The sequence below is a fragment of the Lissotriton vulgaris genome, chromosome 1_1, assembly GCF_964263255.1.
Source record: "Lissotriton vulgaris chromosome 1_1, aLisVul1.2, whole genome shotgun sequence".
NCBI classification, from domain to species: domain Eukaryota; kingdom Metazoa; phylum Chordata; class Amphibia; order Caudata; family Salamandridae; genus Lissotriton; species Lissotriton vulgaris.
In genome coordinates this window covers 277,714,218-277,720,217 of record NC_141685.1, presented here as the reverse complement: position 1 = coordinate 277,720,217, position 6,000 = coordinate 277,714,218, and the positions used below count along the sequence as shown (strand labels likewise).

The 6,000-nt window shown below is 49.6% G+C and overlaps 1 pseudogene; it reads left to right on the top strand.

Annotated features, from left to right (window-relative positions):
- Positions 1–3,903: 3,903 nt before the first annotated feature.
- Positions 3,904–4,018, top strand: LOC147746956 (U2 spliceosomal RNA; annotated as a pseudogene).
- Positions 4,019–6,000: the final 1,982 nt, after the last annotated feature.

Genomic DNA, 6,000 nt, shown 5'->3' with positions numbered 1-6,000 from the left:
GTACTAGGAACAAAGCCCTTGCCAGGGGATTCGTTCAGGAAAGGGAGGATGCTGTGAGGTAGGGTTGAGAAGATATCGCTGAGGACGGGGAGGACAGCAGTCGTTTGGAGAGCCCGATTTTATGCGGGTTAAGAGCTCTGAGAGGATGCTCAGGCTGATGGCGGGGAAGTGTCTAAATGAGAGTGGATTGAAAAGGGTAGGGTCCGATGAGCTGACAGAAGTGGGAAGGGGGATGCTATTCTTGATAGTCACGATTTTTTCGACGAAGAAGGTGTTTAGAGAATTACATGTCTCTTGAGTAGGGGCCTGCGCAGGTAAGATTATGTCATCATTGGTGAAGTCATTCATGATTTACAAAATTTCCTTTGATTTGTTATGGGCTAGGTGAATTCTTTCCGAGACATGTGCTGCTTTGGCCGAGGAGATCGCGCTTTTATATTTTTTTCGGGCCGCCACAAAGAGCAGTCTGTATACCGTGGAGTAGCCGCATCTCCAGTTCCGTTCAAGTTGGCGGAGATTAAGCTTTTGTGCCTTAAGGTCAGTGGAGAACCATTTATGGGCGTTGCCATGCCTTGCACGCGAGAATTTGGTGAGGGGGGGCATACCTATTGCTGGCCGACTGTAGCCAGTTGGTGATGTCTGCCCCCATTGAGTCGACATTGGGGTTGGCTTCGACGATGGGGAGTGTACTGGCCAGGGAATCCATAAAACCTTGGGAGTCGTAGGTGCTCCATTTGCGGGACAGCCCTCCAGCCAATATTGGGGGCTTGACCCTCCCCTTGACTGTGACAGTGACATCAATCAGGTGGTGATCTGACCAGATGCAAGGGGAGATTATTGGGCTAGATAGAGTGAGGTTATGAGACCAAATATGGTCGAGAATGTGACTCTTTATGTGGGTGGGTGTAGTAACTTGCTGAGTCATATTGAGGCTGGTCAGTAGCTCAAAGAGTTCAGTGGTATGGTGGGATAATGGTGATAATGGTGCCCGCTCAGCAAACTTGCTATGCGCTGAAGGAGGTGCTGCTGCTGTGGCTGCCCTCATAGCAAAGACATTCCAGCAGATGGGCATCTCTAAACAGGGTGGGCGGTGTTCTGTCTAAGGGTCAGAGCCGTTAGGCTGATCCCTTCTGCCAGATCTGCTGACTTTCCATCAGATTTTATCTGTCCCCCTAAGTGTGGTCAACACGGATATAATAGGCAGGGCATTTGACATATCAGGTGAGTCTTGTGGTCTTTGTCAAAATCTATGCATGACTTTGATTACTTATGTAGCTAGCAAGAAGAAAGTCCCAGCTGGTGACTGCATGAAAATAGACAGAATAGATGGGTCTTGTCAATCTACCCAGACACACTCACACTTGCACATACACATATCGACACACCACACAACACAGCCCCTTCTCTCTTTCTAATGCACCTGAAAAACTAAATGCTGCCAACCCAAGGAGAGTGAGAAAAGTGAGGCCGGGACCAGGCAAGGGACCGCCCCTAAACCCTTCAATGGAAAATGGGCAAACTTGGTGGGATTGGTGACCTCAAACTAAGACTAAATATTTTAAGCTATATACATTAATGGATATCATCATGATTATGCTGGGTGATAACCAGGCCACATGGTAATTACCAGTACCCTAACTTCTCCTAAGTTTCCCACCTCAGAATGAAGCCAAACATGGGTAATTGTTTTTTTCCACAATGATTAGTGCATGTTTTGCATTTATGTCTTAAGGGCTGATTATGAGTTTGGCAGTCCATGGACTGCCTTCGGCGGCAGGAACACCGCTGCTGATAGGTGGCCCAACCATCCGGTTACAAACATGGCGGTTGGACCGCCACAAGACCTCCGCCAATGCCAGGATCCTGGATCCTGTGGTAGCAGCGGTGGGGAGTGTGGGGGATTGGATGTGGTGCCGATGCCGGCACCACCATGCCATTTCCAAGTTGGGGACCCCACCACGAAAAGGTCTGTGGGAAGGAAGGTAAGGGGCCCCAAACTGGGCTCCTGGGTGCTTTTCCTCATTGGTCATTGTGGCTGGGGCACATGCTGTGCCCCTTATGCCTGCACTGTTGTACGCACACATGGTGACTGGTAACAGCGCGCACACAACAGTGTGGCGCATTGCCTACAGGTTCACTCTGTGGGCCGAAACATAACACTGCCTCAAGACCACTACTGGCACACCGCCGGCCCGGTGGTTAACTCGTAATGTGGTGATCGGGATGTTGCCGGATTGGTGGCGTGCTCCCGACCACCGCAACGGCGGTCTGGCAGTCGTACCGCCAAATTCACAATCCGTCACTTAGCATTTTAACCTGATAGATTGCTTCAGCATTTCTTTGGTGAAATCTGTCAGGGGAAAATTGCAGAATGGGATAATTGATACACAAATCAGAATTTTGATATGTGTACAAACGTCCATTTGCACATGGGTTGGAATTTTACACATAAATTTCAATCAGTGTCTGATTAAAGTCTATATGTTAGAGTTAGAAGGAGGTTTTGTCAATATATTTTGGACTGTCTCTTACCCTGAATAGCCTCGCAGTGCTGTTGGGCTCAAGTATGTTGTATTGTAGTTGTATTTATTGAGCGCCTCATACTCCTATTGAGCCGCCAAAGCGCATTTGTGGTTGGGTAGCATGCTATTTCGTGGAGTGCCATAGATGGAACAGTGCGTATTTTTTGTGCAGTCTACACAGGGAGGGGCATATTACCACCAACTAGCGATATTTATCGCTAAATGAGCTTAGCGATATTTTTTTTATCGCCGCACATCGCCGGATTTTATCGCTGAGATAACGTGCTATTAGCAAAGTTTATTTCAAATGCGATAAAATATCCGGCGATAGCGGCTCAGTGCGTGAATATTGCTGGAAATTCAGCGCTATTCAGGCATTAACGCCAATAGGGTCATAACCTGAATATCCAACTCCCATTGGATATACAGGTTAAGAAGTGGTCTGAGCAGGCGTTAGTTTTTGGCGATATTCGCGCTTAGCGCAAATTTTTTTATCGATGTGCCTGCGTTGATAATAGGCGATAGCGATGTTAGCGACTGCTTTCAGTCGCTAACAGATTGGGTACGCCCACTTTGCATGTCATCAGCAATAAATATCACTGACATGCAAAGCGGGCCCCAAACCCCTCGCTATCGCCTACAAACTGTCGCTAACTGCTGTTAGCGACAGCTTGCTAATAGGGCGATTAAATTATCGCCGCTTTAGGGGGAAAAAGTCCCGCTAAAGTGGCGATAAGCCATTGATAATATGCCCCGAAATTTTTTATATCAACTGTCAGGACCAGAATAATGCTCCTAATATGTTTTGTGGCTGAGCCTCTGCAGGAATTTGAAGATAAAACAAGTGAGTGATGGCTTCCTTAAACATTCTGTTTTAATGAATGGAAAGAAGTGTGGTAGTCCAGCACAGTGATATGGCTGAAGTTGTGCCCTAAACAACGTGTGGTTGCATTTAGTCATGGGCGTAGAAGAGAAGTGTGAGGATAAATGCAGCCATAACAGCTAATACCTGCCATCTATGAAGTGATCTGTGTATAGACCATTCAGGCAGATTATGCAGCAGACGATGGGTAATAAGGAAAATGCTGCAAATCCATAACTGTGGAAAACGTTGTTGCCGCAAAATTGCAAAATTCAGTGGCCTTGCACATAGTGAACAAAGGTGTGTGTAGTGCTGCAATTCAGCCTGTTCGTGCACCAGCGCTGGGGAAGAGAGAGGCAGCAGCCATATTTAGTAAATATTGTGCTGCACTGCTCCTGTTCTCTTGTTTCCATGTGTCCTGTCATTATACAAAACTTAACGTCCAGAAGTAAGTGTGCAGTGACAAAGGCTGTTACTAGATGTTCCTGGGGCATCAACAGCACAAAGGTGCAGGAACACAAGCCATCTCTGCCTTTTGACTAAGATCAAGTGTAGTATCTGTTCTTATTAGTTTAAACGCACACTTTTTGTGCAAGTAAAATTGATTTTATAGTAACTATGACTTGTACTTAAAAGTGAATACATTTATTGTATGCAAATGTATATAAATTTCGCAATCGGCACGACTAGCTTTTAATTAAGCAGGAGGAGGGGCACCAGCGTGCTGGTGTCTGTTTTGCTCATTAGGAGCACAAAAAAGGGCCCCGAAGGACCTGTAGTAAGTGTTAGAGCACCGGAAACATTGCGCTCCCTAATTTCTCTCTTTCCAGGGGCCTCATTTATGAGAAATGACGCATCGCTGCGTGAAAGCAGCGATGCATCACTTCTCAGTGCGCACTCCTTGCGTCATTCCTGATGCGTCATATTTAATGTATGACGCATCATGTCGCAATGAGTAAGAAGTGCGGCCGGTGCAGACCCGAACAACCAAGGCCATCACGAGAATGATAGTTCGAGGCATGTGGGCTGCTGAATTCATATCTGTGCATAGATCGCCGCCTAGTGTTGGGTCCGGATGATTGCACATTGTTGTCCTGGAAGAGTCTTCGAAGTATCACGAGATAGGTGGCTCCTCCCCTGGACTACAGTGCGCATGGGCATCAACTCCATCCTCAGATTGTTTTTTTTCGCCATTGGGTTCGGATGTCTTTGAGTTCCGTCTAGTCGGAATCGATAAAAACTTTCTTAAAGACCAAAAGGTCTTTAGTTTCTTCATCGGTATAGTCTTGCGTTCGGTCTTAGTTCTTCCAGCTCGGTTCCGAGCCGGATTCCATACTCCCGCGTGCTCTCGACGCAGAAGGCCCAGTCGACGCTTCAGACCCTATCGACCGTTCATCATCGACTGTAGTCCATTTAAGAGATGTCCCGTCTGCAACTCGAATTATCCCCACATCGATGTCCACCCGGTGTGCAACAAGTGTCTGTCACCAGACCATGATGAAGCCAAGTGCATGGCTTGTTCCCGCTTCAGGTCCAAGAAGACGCTTAAGCTTCAGCGAGCTGCGCGCCAGGAGGCCCATCAGGCTGCACCGGCGCCTGTGGACATTTTCGATGCAGGGGACGTCGAGGAAGAATCTACCAGGGACATCGGTGAATCGAACCCCGCGTCGGACGTCGACTACGACTACGATGCGGACGCCGAAATGTTCAAAGCTGAAGAAGTCGTCGACGAGGTAGGAGACGACAACGGTGCCCTCGGGCCATGGAGGATAGCTGGGGCGAAGAGCCACCTCAAACTAACGATGGGGCCGCACCTATTCATAAGGCTCAGGTCGAGGGATCGCCTCTAGGCCTTACCCAAGATCTTCCGATGGGTTCTACGGCCCGCCTTCGGGCTCGGCCATGGACATTGATGTTGAGCCGCACCCTGGCAAATCGAAACCGAAAGTGAAACCTACGGTCTCGACACAAGAAACTGCGCAGGTGCCGTCCTCGAAACTGAAAGTGCGCGTCACTTTGGTCGGAGCCAAGGCCTCGGAGCCCTTGGCGCCGAAGAAGCAGAAGGGTGTCGTCGAGCCGAAGGCTCAAGTCAAGGGCGTCGAGACAAAGTCTGCCGCGCCGAAGACTCAAGGCAAAGTGGTCGAGCCGAGTACGTCGGCGCCGAAGGCGGTCGACACCAGCAAAGGGCTCAGTGACCCGAAGAAAGCTCTCGGTGACCCGAAGAAAGGACTCAGTGACCCGAAGGTTCTCGAGACTCCGCGTCAACAGGACAGGGCCAAGAGCGGCGCACCCCGAGAGTCCACTCCTGGTGAGGCCTCGAGGGATCCTGCCGAACCAGCGCGCCCGTCCCCCGCTTTCACCAAGAAGGTGACGGACTCCCTGCAGCGCATCAGGGAGAAGGCATCATCGGTCGGACCGAAGGATCCTCCGCCTCCGAAGCCGGTCGAGAAACCTCACAAGGCGTCGACGCCCATTCACTTTACGTTGCCGCCAAAGGTGGCGCCGAAGGCTTTCACTCCTAAGGCGGTCGCTACCATCACCGAGAAGGTTTCCTCGGCACCGAAGTCGTCGACGGTGGTGCCCACCCCGAAGCCTCGATGACCTTCAGTGGACGAG